The sequence below is a fragment of the Theropithecus gelada genome, chromosome 10 (genome assembly GCF_003255815.1).
Source record: "Theropithecus gelada isolate Dixy chromosome 10, Tgel_1.0, whole genome shotgun sequence".
Taxonomy (NCBI): domain Eukaryota; kingdom Metazoa; phylum Chordata; class Mammalia; order Primates; family Cercopithecidae; genus Theropithecus; species Theropithecus gelada.
In genome coordinates this window covers 17,544,075-17,566,143 of record NC_037678.1, presented here as the reverse complement: position 1 = coordinate 17,566,143, position 22,069 = coordinate 17,544,075, and the positions used below count along the sequence as shown (strand labels likewise).

The following is a 22,069-nucleotide window of genomic DNA, read 5'->3' as shown; positions in this document are numbered from 1 at the left end:
ATCCCTTTTCCCTCAATAGAGACTCATGTTTCTAAAGGCTGAATTCCTCTTCTTCTCAGATGCTCATTTGCTTCCTAAGGGGCTACCAACCCAGCATAACCCAGATAGAACTTCGAGTTAACCTGAACCTAATCTCCAAAATGGGGACTGCAAGGGACAGTGTCAGAGAAAAGAACCCACCTGTGGCCAATGCATTCTGCATCAAGAAGCAAAGGCAAGGACGTCTCTCTGTCCACATTCTGAGGAGCACACAGGCCCTCTGCACTTTTGAGACAACAACATGCTCAACTCACAATGACATTCACATGTCCAGTGTCCACAAAGAGCTGTAATGGATCATTTCCAACCCTGCAGGCTCCGAGAAAACACCTCGTAAACGTAGCATCACTTCCACGACCTCATCAACAGCAGCTCCACACATCTTAGGGACTTCATAAATGACTCTCCCTAGACCCAGAGCAAGGGAAGTGCAAACAGGATATAAGCAAAACAGGGTAAGTGTGTCCGGAGTGGCCCCCCACTGATTACTCATGTCGCTTTCTGCATCTTCACACTTGAGTGGTAGCAATGCCCAAGGGTGGTGATGCCAATAGTTATCCCAGCCAGTACATTAGTAGGAGAAGTAGTGATTGGAGTATTTGGAAAGGTAGATACAAAAATGGTGATACTAGTAGTAATAGCACTAGATATAGTAGCTGTATGAATACTATTCGTAGTTCCAGTGACAATAATTATAATATTACATACTATATTTATATTAGAATTAAAATCTATCATAGTTTGTTTATTTATGTATGTATTTATTTATTTATTTATTTTTTAGCACTTACTATGTGCCAGGCACTGGTCTAAGGGCTTTGCATGTAGTAATGAATCCTGACAGTAACCTGGTGAGATAGGCCTTATTATCCCCACTTTAGAAAGGGGCACTGAGGCATGATGAGATTAGTATGTTTTATGAAAACACATAGCAGGGAGGTGACAGACCAAGCATGCAAACATGAGTCTGAATCCAGGGTCCCTGCTTTGGACTGTTTCACTAGGCTCCTCCCAATATGCGGCAGAGTCCAAGGCAATGGGAGCAGCAGGACGATAGAACCCCAGTGAGGGAATTACTTCTCGGAGGGGCACGGTTGCTCACCCCTGTAATCCCAGCACTTTGAGAGGCTGAGGCGGGTGGATCACTTGAGGTCAGGAGTTCAAAACCAGCCTGGCCAACATGGTGAAACCCTGTCTCTAGTAAAAATACAAAAAATAGTAGGGTGTTGATATGGGTTGGCTGTGTCGCTACCCAAATCTCATCTAGAATTGTACTCCCATAATTCCCAGTGGGAGATAATTGAATCATGGGGGCAGTTTCCCCCACACTATTCTCACGGTAGTAAGTCTCATGAGATCTTATTGTTTTATCAGGTGTTTCCGCTTTTACGTCTTCCGCATTCTGTCTTTGCTTGCTGCCATCCATGTAAGATGGCACTTGCTCCTGCTTGCATTCCATCACGATTGTGAGGCCTCCCCAGCTATGTGGAACTGTAAGTCCAATTAAACTTCTTTCTTTTGTAAATTGCCCAGTCTCAGGTATGTCTTTATCAGCAGTGTGAAAAGGGACTAATACAGGTGTGGTGGTGCACGCCTGTAATCTCAGCTACTTGGGAGGCTGAGGCAGGAGAATCACTTGAACCCAGGAGACAGAGGTTGCAGTGAGCCAAGATCATGCCACTGTACTCCAAACCCTGGGTGACAGAGTGAGACACTGTCTCAGGAAAAAAAAAAAAAAGAATTACTTCTCAAGAGGCAGCCTAAGGAGAGGCCTTAGACACTTTTTTTTTTTTTTTTTCCTTGAGACTCTGTTGCTCAGACTGGAGTGCAATGATGTGATCACGGATCACTGCTGGCTCGGACTGCTTTGGCTCAAGCAATCCTCCCACCTCAGCCTCCCCAGTAGCTGGGACTACAGGCGTGTGCCACAATGCCTGGCTAATTTTTTAAATTTTTTGTAAAGACAGGATCTCACTATGTTGTTGTCCAAGCTGGTCCCAAACTCCTGGGCTCAAGTGATCCTTCTGCCTCGGTCTTCCAAAGTGCTGAGATTACAGGCGTGAGCCACCATGCCCGACTTCAGATACATTTTTTTGAGGTTCAAAGGGTTCAGGACCTTCCAGCTATGCATCAAACAGAGCACTAATTTTAATTTTTTAATCTGCTTAAATATTGGGTTTTACATAAAATTTAATTGGAAACAAAAACATTCTATTTTGAAAAACTGTTAGAAAGCAGCAGTGTGCTGAGGCTTTGGAGTTAGACAGGTATCATAACTATGTCTTTCATTGTCTGCATTCTGATGCTTTGACCCCCGGGCCTTGCTGGCCCTGGAGGGACTGCCCTTCCTAGGTTAGCCAAGTCTTGGAGATACCAAAGAGCTTGCCTGGAGCACGCCCTCTGAATGCAAACCAACAAATGCAGGCTCAACCTCCTCTATCTATGGGGTTCTCACACTGCAGGGTACTGCCCACCTGCCCTGATCACCCCAGGGACAGGCACGAGACAACCAGAGACAGCTCCTACTCTCCAAGCCCGGCTGAAATAATTCAAACTCACCAATCCTAAACCTGTTTCCCCTGCCTTGCTCACTCCTCCCCACAAATCCACAATAAAAGCTCTTGCCCACTCTCCCCATCGTTCCCTCTGTCTATGAACAACCTCAGTGCTCCCGTGCCCCCCACCTGCATGTGGCATGGGGTGCTGTGCCTCCTCCTTCTAGGGGACTGTGAACGTAAGAGCTCCTTCCTTCATGACAGTCATGCATCTGACTGCGCGTCTTGCATGCTCAACTAAAACAAATCCTGGGTATGTTTAAGACAACAGGCTCTGACCAGCTTCCCCCACGTCCCTCAGGACTTTTGACAGGTGTCAGGCCTCTGCTGGGTTGCCGGGCACAAAGCCTGGGACACACTGACCGGTGTGGATCATGTCACAAACAGTGCTGAGTGCAGGGTCAGACGGACCTGGGTTTCCACTGCATTTCTAGAACTTCCTAGCTCTGGGATCTTGGGGAAATCACAGGCCCTTCTGCCTCAGTGGCTCTACCTGTAAAAACAGGGCATAAGGTCCTGACCCTGTCGCTATCCTGAGGCTGCTAACAGGAACTGCAGGAGAGAGTGAAGGCGAAGCTTCTCCAGAGTGAAGCCCACACCACCGTAAACTGTCTTTAGGGTACCCAAGGGCTTCTCGCACAAAGGTGTGTTTTTGGGTTGTTCAGTCTAGAAGAGGGTTTCTCAACCTTGGCACTACTAACATTTTGAGCTAGATAATTCTTTGTTGCGGGAGGCTGTTTTGTGTATTGTAGGATGTTTAGCAGCATCCCTGGCCTCTACCCACAGGTGTCAGGAGATCTCCCCTGTTGTGACAACCAAAAATGTCTCCAGGCATTGCCAAATGTCTCCTGTTGGGGGGACTGGGGCAAAAATCACCCCTGGTTGTTAGCTACTAATACAGAAGAGGAGACAGGTTAGGCTAAGCATATCTTCCTCTTTCCAGCATCTCTCTCTCTCTTTCTCTCTCTCTCTCTCCACGCCCCCCCCCTTCTCCTTCCAAGGATGCCCAATAGTTCTCAACCCCACCTACCTCTGTGGTACACTAGGGTTCTAAGGAGTATGGTTGGAAAATAGTTGTTTTAGTGGACACTCTAGGCTAGAAAAAGTAGAGTTGTGTTGTCCGTGGGTTTTGGTTTCACCCCCATCATATATTTACCAACTGAGCTCATCTCATGATCCAACCACCTTATCCATAATTTACCATCCTGTTTAAGTAGCCTGGTAGCAATCCCACAGAATGTGAGAACTGCAAGTTCTTTTCAGGTCATCCAGTGGGTTTGGTCTTGCTGCCAGCTCTGGCTGCTGTGCAGAGAAAGATAATGAGGCTGCCCCTCAGCTGGGCTGGAAGGCATTGCCTTCATTGAGCAGCGGAGGGCCGGGGGTTGCACATGCTCTGTATATTTCCCAGTTCCTCCTTTTACAAACGAGTCAACTTACATCCAAAGTTCCCTTAGTGTTAACTAAAACAGACCAAATTCTCAACGTGTGCTGGACATAGTAGCGTTGCGGTTACTAGCTGCATTCTGTGAACAGAAAAACATTAGCTTGGAACCTTGAACCACTTCCTTGACATCCCCCAGGTAATAACAGGCAAAGCCACAATTCAGGCCCTTGTCCATCTGATCCTGGGCACAGCTCTGTCCATCAAATCAAAGTGTCTCAAAATATGGCTTGTTCCTACTGAGGCAGCAAAAAATGTTCCTCCACACAAATAAAATACTATAGAGAAGTCAGTGAGAAGGAGCCTGTTTACTTTTAGAATCCTTTATTTGATTTTTTTTTTTTTAAGACAGAGTCTTCCTCTGTCACCAGGCTGGAGTGCAGTGGTGCGATCTCAGCTCACTGCAACCTCTGCAACCTCCTGGGTTCAAGCAATTCTCCTGCCTCAGCCTCCTGAGTAGCTGGGACTACAGGCGCCTGCCACCACACCTGGCTAATTTTTGTATTTTTAATAGAGACGGGGTTTCACCATGTTGGCCAGGATGGTCTCGATCTCTTGACCTCGTGATCCGCCTGCCTTGGCCTCCCAAAGTGCTGAGATTACAGGCGTGAGCCACTATGCCCGGCCTACTTTTAGAATCTTAACGTAATTTCCCATTAAACACACACAGAGCACAGTTAAGGTTAAGACTGAAAAGAAACCCAAAGACACACGGAAGCAGCATGATGGAGAAAGCGGATGATATCCCAGGAATGAGGGGGCGAGTTAGCTGTGGGAGTGAGGAGGACAGAGTGTTTTTTTAGAGCACGGGCAGCTTGGGAGTCAGATGGACAGGAGTTCAAATCCTGGCTCTGCCAATTCTAAGCTGCGTTGCTGGGCCTCTCGGAACCTTAGTTTCTTTGTCTGTAATAGTAACAGATAACTTACAAGGTCACTGTAAGCAGAAAATTGGGTTATAGATAGTAAAATCTTGGCAGAGTATCTGGCATCTATCTATCTATCTATCTAGCTGGCTAGCTAGCTAGCTAGCTATCTTACCTACATATTTATCTACCTGTCTCTCTCTCTCTTTATATAAATATTTATCTATCAATATAGATAATGACTCCTAAGCAATTTCTCTCTATATAGGTATAAATGTATATATACATATACAAATCTGTATATATAAATTTATACAGAGAGAAGGAGAAATTGCTTAAGATTTTATTATTGTCTCTATCATTGACATTATAAAATACTATTTTTTGTTTTTATTTTTGAGACACAGTCTCACTCCATCACCCAGGCTGGAGAGCAGTGATGCAATCTCGGCTCACTGCAATTTCTGCCTCTTGGGTTCAAGCCATTCTCGTGCCTCAGTCTCAAAGTAGCTGGGATTACAGGCATGTGCCACCATGCCTGGCTAATTTTGTTTTGTATTTTCAGTAGAGACAGGGTTTCACCATGTTGACCAGGCTGGTCTCAAACTCCTGGCCTCATGTGATCTGCCTACCTCAGCCTCCCAAAGTGCTGGGATTACAGGCATGAGCCACTGTGCCTGGCCCAAAATACTAAGTTTAATGAAGGTGTTTAGGGGAAGGAAAACCTAATTCTGAACTGATTAGAGACCACAAAACAAAAGCCTGGACAGAGAGTTAGGTTCTAGAGAGATGTAGAAAGCATAAGTACACAGATGGATGGATGGATGGATGGATGGATGGATGGATGGATGGATGGATGAATGGGTGACTGAACAAATGGTCACATGCATAGATATTCATTATATAGAAATAACATTTTTGGACACCAACATATAGAACTTGAGGGAAAGCCACCATAAACAAGAAGCCTTATAAACTAATTACTTGCCTCCTCCAATATCTCTCATGGGGACCACTAAGCAGAGAGAGGAAAAGAGAGGTGGTGAGAAAACGAGGCTGGTGCCAGGTTAGGAAGGGCCCTGGTGCTGCCTAAAGACTTTGGCCTTCATCCCATAGACATTGAGGAGCCTGCACCGTGGAGAGCTAAGGGAGCCAGTGAGAGACCAAAGCAATTGTACAAGAATAAGCAAATTAAGATGAGTAATCAAAATCTGGTTCTGTCCAATGAATGCACAGTTTGGGGTTTCTGGCACTTGGCTGGCCCAGCAAGGGGAGGTTCAGGCCCCTCTCCTTTCCCTTGCTTTTCCTGGCAGCACTAGAGGGGGAGAGCCTTCCCGTCTCCTCCCTGTCTGGACAGAAGGCAGGCCCCGAGGTGAGCTGGGTGGGGAGGGCACCGGTTCAGTTCCATTTTAAACAGGCCAAGAACTCACCCATTAGCTCACGAGATGAACCTCAGGGCTGTTGCTTAGGGAAGGAAGGAAGGGTCCAGCAACATGGCTTAAGAAAGGTCAGAAGACCCAGAGAGACTGTCTATGGCCCCTGAGAACACGGATCTGAAAAACTGCTTTAGGCTGTAAGAAGCAGTCATTTTTCAGGTCTGGCTGGGCAACAGGTGAGTCAGGGGAAAACACGCAGACACAGGTTATGATCACAATTCTGCCACTAACTAAGCAATGACCTATTTAACCTCGCCAAGCCTCAATTTCCTTGTCTGAATAATAATGAGCCTTACACCTCAGGAGTTGCTGAAGGACAAAATATGTTGAAAGGTTAAACGCATTAGGGCAATGAAAAGCACATCACTGAACTAACAGTTTCTTTTCCTTCTTGACCATGTACTCAGAACTCCCCAAGTACAACCCTTGATGCCCCACGATAGAACTTAGCTCCATTTCCTGTCTGGAGCTGATCTTTTATCACTGCCAAGTTCTTCCCCTTCAGACGTCTAAAGTCAGACTTGGCAAGGGAGAGACAAAGGCAGCATGACCCAAGCAAGGAACTGCACCTCGAACTGTCCCCATTCAACAGACGAGACAGAAAGGTGGTCAGCGCAGGGGTCAGCGGTGTGGGCTCTGGAGCATCTGGGTCCACATCTCAGCTCTGCCATCTCCTAGCTGTGATGCCTCGGGCAGGACACTTAACCTCTCTGAGTCTCAGTTCCATCAGTACTCTGTGGGGTGGTGATGAAAATTAAATGTATACAGATAAACTGCTTAGAGGGTGGCTTGCATTGTGTAAATGTTCATGTCAAATCTTGCTTTACCTGCACTGTACTGTAATGTATCAATGACTTATCTGCATGATTCCTGCAGGGCTAGTGCTCTGTTTGTGTTGTTTACCATGCAAAGGGATCTTTGGGATCTTGCAGTACACTAAAGCTTTTCTCCTTAGCTTCTTTCATTTTTCCCTACTTTGGATAAGTTTGAGAAATATATACTGAACATAGATTAGGTATCTGGGTCCTTGGAGCACCCATTATGTATGTGAGTAAGTGCCCTACCAGCCTCCCCATCACATTCCGCCATAGCACTGTGTACCCTACTTTCACAGCTCCTAACAGTTTGTAATTATGGTGTGTGTAAGAGAGAGAGACAGACAGATAATATGATTAACTTCTGTCCCCTGCCATTAGATGTTAAGTTCCATCAGGTAGAGATTCCATCTGTTTTTAATCACCATTGTAACCTGAGCACCCAGCATATAGGCAGTCAGCAAATATTTGTAGAATGAATAAAGATACCATCCCTATTCCCAATGAGCCCAGAGTCTAGAGGGAGCAAGGGCAGGTGAATTAGTAAGCTCAAAGTCATCTGGGAAGTGTGATGGTAGACACAGGTATGAGGTGCTGGGGGAGTACAGGGAAGAGGCACCTCACCCTGCCTGGACGGAGCAGGTGGGCAGAGGAGGCAACGCAGACATCATGCTGGAGCTAATGTTGAAGAATCTATGGCAAAATCTAAGAAAGGATGTCCCAGGAGGAGAGACTTGCATAAGCAAAGGCATGGAGATGTGACTCCAAGATGGTATTACCGTGGGTAGGCGATGGTGAACCACAGCAGTTTGGTGAGACTGAAAGTAGAGCACAGGAGGAGATGAGTGTGGAAAGGCAGACAGGGGCGAGCTCACGGAGCGCCTGGTGTGCAGAGCTTGAGACCGGCAAAACAAGTCTAATGCACAAGTCAGAACTTTGCGCATGAGACGAAAGTCACCAAGCCTTCCCTGGATTTTATTTCTTCAGGATACACCTTCCCAGATAAGCCAGCATAAACATTAAGAACCATAAACAGGCCGGGCACGGTACTTCACACCTGTAATGTCAGCATTTTGGGAGGCCAAGCTGTGGGGATCGCTTGAGCAGAGGAGTTTGAGACCAGTCTGGGCAATATAGTGAGACTCTGTCTCTACAAAGTATTTTAAAAATTTGCCGGGTGTTGTGGTGCGCACCTGTCATCCCAGCTACTCAGGAGGCTGAGGTGAGAGAATGACTTGAGCCCAGGCGGTTGAGGCTGCAGAGAGCCATGACTGTACCACTGCACTCCAGCCTGGGTGACAGAGTGAAACCCTGTCTCAAAAAATAATAAAATAAAATAAAAAGAACCATAAACACAGACTCTGCAGTTAAACTGACTGTGAATTCCAGCTCTGCCACTTGTATGCTATGTGGCCTTGGGTGAGCCTCAGGTTCCTCATCTGGAGAATGGGGGAACTTACAGTACCTGCTCATGATAGAGTCATGATGAGGATTAAACACACTAATCCATATGAAATGCTCAGCATGTGCCTGACACTTAGTAAGCATGTGATTAGACACTGGCTATGATCATTAATCCCTTCAGAGCCCAGGCTGTACAGCAGTCAGCTGCCTCATGCACCACCAGTGGAAACTCTCTCATGTCATCCTCTAAAACTTCCTGAGATGAGAGGGCCAAGACTGGACCAAGACGGGTCCAGTTTAGGTTGAATTCTATTGTAAAGTAAATAGTGTCTTAGAACTACTAAAATCCTATGGGATATTAAAGATAGACATTGTAGGTTCTCCAAAACAGGACACATCATCTTCCTCTGCGCCCACCCTACTCCTCCCTAATTCTCTCTCTCTGACATTGTAGGGCACATAAACTCATTCTCTAACACCGGAAATATGCGCCCTGACTGTGTATGATCCAAAGGAAGCCATTTCAATGCATAAGTCCTGTTGATATGTCGGCCCACTCCCCTCCTCAGGAGACTCTGCTTAGAGTGGGCTAGGAGACTCCTTAGACAATCTAATAGATTAGTTTCCAGTTTAGCATAACAGCCAGACAGATTTTTGCGGTGAAGTCATCCAAGTCAATTAAAAGGCATTTTTCCCTGCTGTGAGTTCAGAAGTCTCTTTGGTTCATTCCAGTTTTCTGGGATGTTTCATAATAGGTTCCACCCTAGGTTAATTAATAACCCTTGATTCCCACTGAAATGCAAAGGCTCAAATCCAGTGTGTAAGCACATCCAGGCAGAGGCTGCTGGCAGGGCCGGGGTGAGCCCAGTGGGGGCTCCTCTCATCAGGGAGTGGGCCAGACCCCAAATGGTAGAGACAACAGCAGAGCTGGCAGAAAATGTAGACTAGCCACACAAAAGCTGAAGGCCATGCTGGAGAAGTGGTGTAACCGGGGGCAGTAGTGCATGGGGAGGGAGATCATCAACAGACGAAGGAATCACAAGGCTGGGGATTAGGCAGATTGGGAGAAAGTTGAAATGTGCAGTGTGAAATGGGTTACTCCAAGTGGCTGGACTAAGGTGGTGAACAAGAGGAGGTTGGCAATGGCTCACTTTCAAGAAATGCCAGCTCCAACACATCATGTGCGTTTGACTCCATCCTGTCAGTCTTGAGAAAAATAGGTCATCTCTTCTCTTCTAGTTTCAAATATGAATTGCAGGTATGAGAATGGCTCAAGTGGCTAAGGAACACAGTGGCGAGGATGTACATGCATTCACTTAACACTTATGAAGTCCCTTAAATGTGCCTCCTACCCAAGCATCATATTCAAGGATAAGGTATCTTTTGCACCAAATCCAGAGCTGAGTTTTTCTGCCTCCAGTCTCAAGCCACCATTCCTATCCAGCCAATCTTCTAAGACCACTGTCAGCCTGTGCATTCTAAAATGAAATCATGGTTGCAGCACTCCGTGGCTTAAAAAGTCTAGTACGTACATCCTGCCTCTAGGACACAATTCTTACTTGCATGCCTTGCACTAATAGCCCACCCTGAATAGATCGCCCTCCACCTTCTTTGTCAGCTTCGTCTCCCACCTCCTTTCTCATGCAGGGCATACCCTGGTCATTTGCCCTGTATGTGACAAGCTGAGACTTGAATCATGCTCTTTAGCTAAAAGGCCCAGTGTGCACATGTGCCCACTCACCCTCACCTAATTCTTGTCCCCAAACCCTGCTGGACATCAGCTTCTCTGTGAGGTCTTTCCTGAGAACATTCCAAGGTTAGATAAATCACTACAACAGCCCTCATCGCAACACATTATGGCCACTGCCTTCAATGTCTATCTTCCCACCAGATAAAGAACTCTTTGAGTGTGGAGGGCTCTGTCATTAGGACAAAGTACAGAGCAGGTGCTCAGTGACTGTTTCTTGAATGAAGGAACAGGTTCAGATAAGACAAGCTCTGTTTGTTTTGTTTGTTATACATCCTTCAAGAAGTGAAAGGGCTTACTGAGTTCTCTTTCAGAATGTCCACTTCATTTCCACTGGAGTCTCGTTTATCAATGACACTAACAGGGGGCCGTGCTGATGCTGATGAAATGGTGCGGCAGTAAAGAACGTGAATTTCCAAACACAGCAGCTAAAGGCTAAGGAACTCTGAGCTGGGTTTCCTAGTGCAAGAGGATGAACTCCCTTTGACTCCCATCCCTCCTTCCTTCTCATCTCCAGTGCGGGTGCTAAATAGTGCTACCAAACCAGGATGCTGTACTCTCCTCCAGCAGAAAAGAAGAGGAGAGTCTAAAGGGTCATGCAACGGGCAACGCAGTCCTTGTTGTGTTTAGAATCAGTGGGGCTCATTCAGCCTTGGTCTTGGCATTCCCAAGCCCTCACTGCTTGGAGCTCTCCTTTGGCTATCAGCTATGGTTCAGCACTCTATCCTAGGTTCCTCCCAAGAAGAAGGCTTCTCACAGGTAAATGTGAAAAATATAAACTTCATTTGTTTTTGCTATTTTTTTGCTTGCTATTAAAACCATCAGAAGGGACTAATGGCTTCTTAAAAGGGAAAAACAAAAGATGGCATGGGCAGGGGGAGAATTGTAGTAGGAAAAGCAGTGACCTGGGAGATGAAAGCTAGTGCTCTCCACATTTTGGACTCCAACAATAATTTCATGTGTGTGCTAAGTCACTTCCACCCTCTGAACCTTTCAGCTGTTAAACAAGGGAGCAGGATTAGACAGTCTCCTAGGACACTCCCTGGTTCTATCCTTCTATGACTATGTTACACCTTCAACTCACTCACACAATCACTCAACAAACATTCATTGCATTTTTTCTTCAGGTCCAGAGTCTGTGCTATCTACTATCAAGAAGTTAGAAATGGATGACAGGTGCCATCCAGAAATGAATGTTGTGTATCAGTGGGAACTATGATTGAACATATGTGTAAATAATCAACACACACAGAGAAACATGAGCTTTTTATGATTTTTTATCCCAAAAACTGCACTGCAAACTTCTTTAGTGCATGGATTATATCCTTTCTATTTCTGCATGCTTCAAGAGACTGAAGCCTAGAAATTACTCAGGCAAATGTGTTCAATGATGTGAAGCTGATCATAAAAACAGTTATAATATTTACTAAGCACTTTCTATATGCTAGGCTCTGCTTCAAGTGCTTCATGCAGTCTTACAGTAACCTATTTCAGTCTCACAACAACTATATGGGCACTTATTAATTATTTTATATCAGGAAACTGAGGCATTTAAATGGCATTTATATCAGGAAACTGAGGCATTTAACTGAGGCAGTTAAATTACCTCTTCAAGGTTACTCAGGAAGTGGTGGAGCCAGGATTCAAACCTAGTTGATCTGGCTTGAGAGTCCAAGCTATTATACTATCCAGATAGTCTAAAAACATAGAGCTTAGCTGGGCGTGTTGGCTCACACCTGTAATCCCAACACTTTGGGAGGCCAAGGCAGGAGGATCACTTGAGCACAGGAATTCAAGACCAGCCTGGGCAACACAGAAAGACCCTGTCTCTATTAAAAAAAAAAAAAAAAGATTATCGAGCCACTGCACCCCAGCAGGGGCGAAAAAGCGAGACTCAGTCTAAAAAAAAAAAAAAAAAAAAAAGATAAAGATGGAGAGCTACATTTAAAGACAATAATGAACATCAACCCTTCGGGGAAAACAATGAAAAGAAACAGAATTGTTAACAGAGAAACTACGCAAGAATAAGCCAGAAACATGAAATGATGAATAAGAACCATTGGGGTTAGTCAAGAAAAGAGGACTGTTTTGCTGGGAAAACATCTCATATGAATTTGTAATTTACCCAGTAGATCAAAAGAGTAGGGTGAGATAGGAAGATACTGTGGGCTATGTACTCAAGCTGAGAGGGGAAAGGCAAAAAGCTTTGTAAAGACAAGTTCATGACCAGCATATATTCTGATAGATGTACTCTGGTTAAGAACTAGGACCTTGGAGTCGGATAGACCTGGGTTCAAATCCCAGCTTCACTGCATTCTTACTAGCTGTGTCACATGCCTGGGCAATTTACTTAAGCTCTCTGGGCCCCAGTTTCCTCAGCAACAGGCATACCGTGTGGATTGAATGAGTTACTGCATGGAAAACACTTAATGTGGCACCTAGCAAATAGTAAATGTTCAATAAAGTTTGCTACCATCATCAATGTTATTGTTTCTCCATTTTCTGTAGACTTCTTAAGTTGATGAGCCTAAAGGTAGACCCAGGAAGCTGATAAACCTACAATAATCAATGCCACGGTTAAGAAGGGAAACACTCGCTCCTCTAATGAGTTATGTTTCAGCTAATGGGCCCTAGTATTCCACCTGCTTTTTTTATCCCCCCAGCTGGTTCTTAGATTTGAAAAGAAAAAGGCCTCCATGGAGACCTGCACGCTTTTAAAAATAATACAAAACAGAACGTCTGAGGTCAGGGTAAGCCAAGCCAAACAAATAAATCTTGCAGGATTGTGTTAACAAAACAAGGCTTAGTGGATCAGAGCGGGTAGAGTTCTGTCCGATTCAGTCCTGCAGAGAAACACCAAGCTCTGGTGAATTTCAAACACAAGGAGGTCAAATAGGAAGATCAAATTATGGAGCACTTCAGAGTTCAGCATTCATGCCTGGGCTGTAACCAGGAGAGCATTCTGTGCAGGATGGACTCCAGAACTCACGGGTCACGTACAGTCCCAGAAATCAAGACCAGAAGAGTCTTACGGATGAATTCTATATGACCTCTATGGAGAGTAATTTTGCAATATCTATCAAAATTATAAATGTGTTCTCTCAGGTTGGGTTCTCTGGAAAGCAGACCCTGGGATGGATATTAGCCTTGGGGGAGGTTTATTAGGGAATTCTCTGGGATCGCCATCACTGGAAGGGGGAAGAAAAGAAAGGATGCAGGACTGTGAGAATTTGGGCCACACAGCTGTCTCAGCAGAGGTCTCCGGCAACTCTGCAAGAAGCTCTGAAGCTGGATAGCCGTTCAGAGTTATCCCAAACTGGGGTGATGGGGACAGGGATTTATTGTAGCCGTTGACAGCCAGTCATTGGATATAACTGCCACCAGGAAGGAGACGTGACCTTGGGAGAGGCAGCTCTCCTCACCTGAGGCACTTTCAAGGAGGAATGACAGAGGAAGGCTACCTTCTGGTAGCAATTCCAGCAGCTGGAATAAAAGTCCTTCATTCCTCAATGTGCAATACAGCATCCACCACCTGCAATGTTTTTGGAACAAGTTATCCTATTTCTAGAAGTGAATCCTACAGACTGATTAATAAATGTTTGAAATGACACAAGTTTAGCATTGTCTATAATAGTAAAATCACGGAAAACAAATTATGGTGTATCCACATGACAGACCCCAGGCCATCATTAACAATGGGGCAGGTCTGCATATACTCTCACGGAATAAACTCCAAGAAATATTAAGTGAATAATGAGGGTGCAGAGGAGTGTGGATAAGTAGAAAGGTATGTGTAGATGTCGAGCAGCCAAAGGGGTGGACTGTGCCAGTCACTGTCTATTGCCACTCATCCTTCTATAGTCTCTCCTGCGCTATGGGAGCTGAAAGCCTAAAATCTGCATTCCCCAGATCCTTTAGCCACATAATTTCAGCTCATTTCTACCAATGGGAGGCATTCATGCAGGAACTGAAGGTACAAAGAAGGCAGCAACAATTCTGCTTTAAGTGGGTTACAGAAGCTTCACCAACAGCTACAGCAGTTTGAACAGGTGGTGGCAATTTTTGCAGCCTCAGTGAAAGCACAGGTTTGGCCAAGTGCAGTAGCTCACACCTGTAATCCCAGCACTTTGGGAGGCCCAGGCAGGAGGATTGCTTGAGCCCAGGAGTTCATGACCAGCCTAGGCAACATCGCGATTCCTTATCACTACAAAAACTAAAAAAAGAAAAAAAAAAAAAAAGCTGGGCATGGTGGTGCACACCTGTGGTCCAAGCTACTTGGGAGGTCGGAGTGGGAGGATCACTTGAGCCAAGGAGTTCGAGGTTACAGTGAACTGTGATTACACCATTGCACTACAGCCTGGGTGAAAGAGGGGGACCCTGTCTCAAAAACTAAACAAAACAAAATAACCACAACAACAAAAAGAGTACAGGCTCCTGATTCCTCAGTGACAATAGTGACAGTGATAAACAGTGAATGTAGGACTGTTGTGCCTCTGGGTAAAATGATTTCCTCTTTTGATCCATTTGTAATCAATCCTCCTTATTAAATTCCTTCTGAAATACATAGTATGGTCAATGTTTTTCTGACCAACTACCCTTTGTGAAAAGCATGTATATGTATTTGCTCATTGCATTTAAAACTTCTCTGGAAAGCTGCCCAAGAAACTAGTGATAACAGTTAAGTACACGGAAGAGAACTAGATTGGTGTAGGCAGAGTGGGAGGCAGAGTTTTCACCACATACCATTGTGTAGCTTTTCAATTTTTAACTATTTGAATATACTACATCCCCCCAAAAAAAGAAAAAAAGATTAATAAAGGTTATCTCCTACTAAGCACATTAATTTCCTGTGAAATATTCCCCAAGTTAGCCACCCAGTTTCTGCCACAGCATTTCCAGCACAGGAGACGCCTTACCGACCAAAGAAGCATGGCCCATTCCTCATTAGTCAGCACTACTTAACAGTTTCTGTGTAGACCAAGTTGAAATCGATCTTCCTGTAGGATTGCACCAATAGACTGAATTCGAACCCCAGTGGAACAATAGAGGGTGGTGCTCAGCACAGAAACCTGGGTTCAGATTCCTCCTCTATCACCCATTTCTTCTGCTTGTTTAACATCTCTGAGCCCCAGCTTCTTCATCTGCGGAAGGGGACAGTCAAAGTACCCATCTTTTGTTTGTTTGTTTGTTTGTTTCAGATAGAGTTTTGTTCTTGCTGTGCCCAGGCTGGAGTGCAATGGTACGATCTTGGCTCACTGCAACCTCTGCCTCTCAGGTTCAAGTGATTCTCCTGCCTCAGCCTCCCAAGTAGCTGGGATTACAGGCGTGCGTCACCACACCTGGCTAATTTTTGTATTTTTAGTAGGAACAGAGTTTCGTCATGTTGGCTAAGCTGGTCTTGAACTTCTGACCTCAGGTGATCCACCTGCCTCAGTCTCCCAAAGTGCTGGGATTACAGGCATGAGCCACTGCACCCAGCTCAAAGTACCCATCTTAAAGAGGCATTGTGAGGTTGAAATAAGATTATGCATATCAAGTGCTTTAATCAATACTTTTGGTTATTGTTCTTGATATTTACAACACTGGAAGAAAAAAATATATATAGTGGATAAGAAGAGGACCCTGAAGTCAGACTGGCTGGGTTCAAAAACAGACCCATGCCACCTATTAGTTGGGCAACCCTGGGCAAGCCACTTACTCTCTCTGAGTCTCAGTTTCTAAAAGATGGAGGTGCCTACTTCAACCATAAAATGCATTTAGCTTTATCTCATAAGGACTCAACAAATGGTAACTCACTTTATCAACCATACTTGTTCAAGAGGTACATATTTGTAAAGAGTAAACTGGGACCTATCAGAGACCTTTCTTCCTCCGGACTAAACATCTCCAGCTCCTTAAACGAATCCTCTTTCCTTATTGGCCTTAGTTTCTCTTACTCCAAACCCTTTTCAGAAGGCATTCCAGGTTGCTGCGAACCCCTTCCAGTGTGACACACAACTGGATGTTTTATTAGAGTGTCTCACTAGCATTGTGTGTGTGCGTGTGTGTGTGTGCATATAAGAGGGAGTGTATGAACTATCACCTTCCTGCATTCTCACTGCTGTGCTTTGATAGTGCAGCCTGAAGTGATATCAGGTTTTAGGGGAGTAGCAAAATCTCAACTGTAGTTTATTGAGCACCTAATACATGTGCCAGAAACAAATGCTCAGCATATTACATTAACTCATTTTTTCACACAATAACTCTGGGGAATAAATTTATTATCATCATTTTTAGGTGAGGAAATTGATTTAGAGACGTTTTAGGTAAAAAGCAAACACAGCTAAAATACGACTGAACTGAGATTTCATCTTCAGTCTATCTTACGCTGGAGCCACGATCTTAACCCCTACACCACATTTCCTCCCGCACATATTAAGCTGTGCTCAACTCAAATGTTAGGTCTTTTTGGTTTTTCTCATGTGATGTTAGTAAGATAGGTCTCCCTGGCTGGGTGCGGTGGCTTATGCCTGTAATTCCATCACTTTGGGAGGCTAAGGCGGGAGGATCATGAGGTCAGAAGACTGAGACATCCTGGCCAACATGGTGAAACCCTGTCTTTACTAAAAATACAAACATTAGCTGGGCCTGGTGGCATGTGCCTGAAATCCCAGCTGCTCAGGAGGCTGAGGCATGAGAATCACTTGAACCCAGGAGGCAGAGGTGGCAGTGAGCCGAGATCGCACCACTGCACTCCAGCCTGGCGACAGAGTGAGACTCTGTCTCAAAAAAAAAAAAAAAAAAAAATCCCTAATCTTGCTCCTTCACAGCTGAGTTTTTGAACTCAGCCCATCAGCTTGAGGTCATCAGTCATCTTTTTTTAGTTTTGTAGAGAGAGAGTCTCACAATGTTGCCTAGGCTGGTTATGAACTCCTGGGCTGAAGCAGTCCTGCCTAGGCCTCCCAAAGTGCTGGGATTACAGGTGTGAGCTACTGTAACCAGCCGAACCTGCACTCTCCTGCACTCTCACTGAGGCTGCAGGAATTGCCGCCACCTACTCAACTTTGTATTGTATTCCTATTCAATTTGATCACATCAAATTTAATCCTACGTATTCTCTCTCCCGTCTAGGTAAAAGTCATTAGCATATATAATTTCATAAGTCACTAGTAAGAAGGAGAACAAAGCCAAGTACAAAGCCTTTTGGCAAGCCATTAGATTTCTCCCAAGGTGTATTTATTTCTATCAAGTAATCATTTCCTAACGAGGATGATATTCAACCTGTTACCAAACCACCAAACTGAATTAACATCCAACCTCCACTTCTCTATCTTGTTGACAACTGTTTCTTGAAATATAGGTCTTTATGGTCAGTATCTACAGCTAAGGTCCATTCTAAGAAATGTTGTCCCAGAAAGAACTGTGGGTTGAAGGCTGAAGTGCATATAAAAAAATATAAATACAGGGTCTGCAGTGTTTAAAATATTTTAAGGGGAATATCTCACCTTTCCATTCAGAAGACATTGATGTTAAATATATAAAGGGCAGAAGATGAACAGTCTCCCAACAGCAGCCTCCCCTGGACAGCTTCCTAACTCCAACCCAACCCAATATTACACAAGGACAGTACTCAAAGGAGCAACTAGTATTCATACGTAAATCCATGGGTCATCTGGCTTCCTTCATCGGGCTGGGAGTTGCTCAAGGGCAGGTATAAACCCTTCTCTTGCCTTTTTCTCCGCCTGCTAGAGCAAGGCATTAGTGTTCTTTCTGCCTCGGTACCTCCATTAACACGGAGGAAAGCCTAGCGGTGGTGATTTCAGTCTTCTCTTAAAAATCAGAGACTGAGGTTCTACCCTAGCAAGTCCTAGCCCACTGATGTCCCAGAACTGTGAGTCTACTTAATATTAATCCATTCATCAACCTCATTGCTTGGTCCCACAGAGGGGTGACTTGTGCCTGTGGAGAAAAAGACCCTTTACTTCAAATATAAACAGAGGAGAATTTGACATGCCAACCATCCTGGCCTGATCCTCTCAGACCCTACTAGGATACTGCTGTGAGGGCCCTGCAGAGCCAGTAGGGCATTCTGGGTAACAGAATGCAAAATGATGCTATCTCCCCCACGGGCCTCCCCAGGGTTTCTTGATTCCTGGCTCTGTAAAAGTTGAGGCAAGCAGTTTTTAGACTCAGATGGGGGGTGGGGGAAGAGGATGGAGAGAATGGGTGGAGGCTTCCTTTAGGCCAACCACAACTAACTCATTTGCTCTGTCCAGCAAAACCCAGACAGTGCAATTATCTGGTTAATTTGGCCCTTGGTTGGGAGACAGGATCCCAAAATGTGAGGCCAGCTCAGACTAAACAGTGGCTTCCGTCCTGAGACTTTTCCCAAGTGCTAAAGGATGCATGTGAGATTCCTGGGGGGGTTACTTGTGTGTCCCGCCCATTGATACAGATGGGCAAAGACAAGTGATTCTGATTCCAAGATGGATTTGGAAAGGTATGTCTTCTGGGGAAAAATGCCCAAATGACCTGCTAATTGGTTTCCTGGCTAATTCACCTTTTGGCTTTCACAGAGGGGCATGGCTGGAAATCAGAATGACTCTAAATTAGCCAAGGTTTTTCAGTGTGATTGTAGACCTCATAGACGGGCCGAGGGGCCCCAGAGCCCCGGGGTGAGTTATTCTTAGGGCAATTCCCTGATGGTCCTGCTCATAGATTTTGTACCTACAAGTTGGGCCACTGGCATTGCTGAGATAAAAGTGGAAAATTAAAACATGCCCCTGGGGTTTCCACAAATGGGATGAGGCAGGGTGAGCTCAGCTGGCAACCAAGTATTTACCAGATGGCTTATGGAAAACCCAGAGTTTTGAGGGGAGATTAATAAGTGGTGGCTGGGCACGGTGACCTGTAATCCTAGCACTTTGGGAGGCCAAGGCTGGCGGATCACGAGGTCAAGAGATTGAGACCATCCTGGTCAACATGGTGAAACCCCATCTCTACCAAAAATACAAAAATTATCTGGGTGTGGTGGGGGATGCTTGTAGTCCCAGCTACTTGAGAGGCTGAGGCAGGAGAATCGCTTGAACTCGGGAGGCAGAGGTTGCAGTGAGCCGAGACTGCGCCACTGCACTCCAGCCTGGCAACAGGGTGCGACTGTCAAAAAACGAAGCGGTGAATGGTGACTTACCGCCCTTGGAAACTCACAAGCAGCCTGGAATCTGTAGAATCTATCAGTTATTCATTCTGCAAATATTTCCTTCAATTCTCTTTTGTGCCAGGCCCAGTGCTACTTAGGGTGAGATCCAGACAGTCATGGTCTCTACCCTCAGGCAAATCATCCCACTCAAAATGTATGGCTAAAAACTCAGATAAGGGCCAGGAAGGAAAAGTTGAGGAGCTATGAAAGGGAATAACCAGGTTACCTGATATAAATCTGGAAAAGGCTCAGAGAAGGAGTCTTTGAGGAAAGGATTGTAAAGCTAACACTTCAAAGGATCTAATCTGCTTTTTGAGGAAGATCACTCTAGCTTTGGTATGAAGAATACATTGGAGATGGGTTGAAAACATGAAGTTGTGAGGCTGTTGATGAGGAAGATTGGACAAGAGTTGAGGGTGGTCCAGCCAAGGATCTAGGTGATGGGGATGAAGGGAGAAGTGCAGGGACTAGGAAGTATCAGATGTGGAGTCAGCAGGATCCAGTCATTGAATGGGTCCAGTGGTACAGGGAGAGGGACACATTCGGGAGCCGGAGCAGGTTTCTGGTAAAAGTGGAAGGTAGATGGTCACACTCTTTACTGAGAGAGAGAATTAGGGAGGAGTAGGGTGGGTGCAGGGGAAGATGATGTGTCCTGTTTTGGAAAACCACACCACACTTCCTGTCACTCCATACCCTGTACTTCTGGTCTCCTTATCTTTGCTCACACTGCCTCCTCCATTCACACACTCTTCATGCCACCATCTCCACTTGTTGACATCCTATCCATCCTTTGATCTATTTCAAACACCACTCCCTCCTCGAGGCCACATCTGAGTCTTTCAGTTGACTGTGACCTCTGCTGCTGGGAGCACTAAATTTGGACCTCTGATCCCTGGTTTCTACCTGTAAGTTCAAACCCCAGCTTCACTGCATTCTTACTAGCTGTGTGACCTGCCTGGGCAATTTATTAAGCTCTCTGAGCCCAAGTTTCCTCAGCAACAGGCAAGTTGTGTGGATTGAATGAGTTATTGCATGGAAAACACTTAATATGGCATCTAGCAAATAGTAAACGTTCAATACAAGTTTGCTACCATCATCAATGTTATTGTTCTGTAGGCCAGGTGCGGTGGCTCATGCCTGTAATCCTACAACTTTGGGAGGCCAAGGCAGGCAGATCATTTGAGGTTAGGAGTTCGAGACTAGCCTGACCAACATGGTGAAACTCCATCTGTACTAAAAATAAAAAAATAAAAAAAAATTAGCCAGGCATGGTGGCACATGCTTGTAGTCCCAGCTACTCAGGAGGCTGAGGCAGAAGAATAGCTTGAACTCGGGAGGCAGAGGTTGCATTTCACGCCACTGCACTCCAGCCTAGGCAACAGAGTGAGACTCCATCTCAAAAAAAAAAAGAAAGAAAGAAAAAGAAAAAGAAAAAAGACTTAGCTCACCTCTCCTCCTAGACCACAGGCATTTGGAGACTGGGCCTCTTCTTCTATATACTCGTTCTCCACATATTAGCTAGCTAGCATAGTAGACTCTTGACAAATATTTGCAAAATGAACAAAAATAACCTGTTCTCTGCCATGGAAGGAAAACCAGGAGACATTGGGTTGACTTGAAAGCCACAGAATCAAACTGAAATTCAAAGTGTAGGTGTTTTAATATTAAACCAACTCAGTTTGATGCTTAGGAGACCTTTCTGTTTCTCTGACACACTAAGCTCAAAAAGTGCAGGGAGAAGAACAGTCATACTCCCCTATTTTAAAAATTGTATTTTGAAATCATTTTTACAGCAAGGACCTTGTCTATGTTAGTTACTGTTTGCCTTTGATGAGGAGGAGGAGTAGGAGGATAACGAATAATGATGCTGATGATAAATGGGTAACATTTACTAAGTGCTCAGTATGTGCCAGGTACTGTTCTGAGCACCTTTCACAGACTAACTCGTTTGATCCTCACAGCCCCCTATGAACGCAGGCTGATGCTATTATTGCCCCAGTTGGACAGATGAAGAAATTGAGCTGGAGAGAGCATAAGTCACAAGGTTAGTAGCGGGTGGTGTTGGGATTCAAATCTGGAGTATGGCTCCAGAGCCCAGGCTCAAATGTGCTCTCCTAAGGCTGAGCACAGTGTTTGACAGAGAGGAGCTCCTTGCTGAACGAATAGGAGAAAGCTTTGATCTGGAGCCAGGAACCATACCTTCTACTCCTGATTCTGCCACTGCCTCCCTACACAGCCCTAAACAAATCCGTGTCTCTTTCCACATAAAATAAGGGACTTGGATATTGATATTAATAGCAATAGCAAGAGATAGTATTTGCGGTTCTGATCCCTTCTGAGGTTTTAAATAATTTAATCCCCACAATGATACAAGGAAATTGAGGCAGACAGAGATTAAGTCACCTTCCCAAAATCTAGAAAATGAGAGAGGCAGGATTCAAGGCGCTTCATTATGTTCCTAAACCATGCTCTCTAGCCCAGGTGGCTGCAAGGAGATGCCCCAGGGGCCAAAAGGAGCAGTATGGAACAGACAGACGTTGGGCTCCACCTGCCTATTTCCATCAAAGCAGCTCTACGTGTCTCTCTTTTGT

General features: G+C 45.1%; 1 protein-coding gene across 2 annotated transcripts in view; it reads right to left on the bottom strand.

The window, feature by feature from the left end:
• SYN3 (synapsin III) overlaps window positions 1-22,069 on the bottom strand; it is a 548,825-nt gene that overhangs the window by 446,925 nt on the left and 79,831 nt on the right. The gene's annotated exons all lie outside the window — the stretch shown is intronic.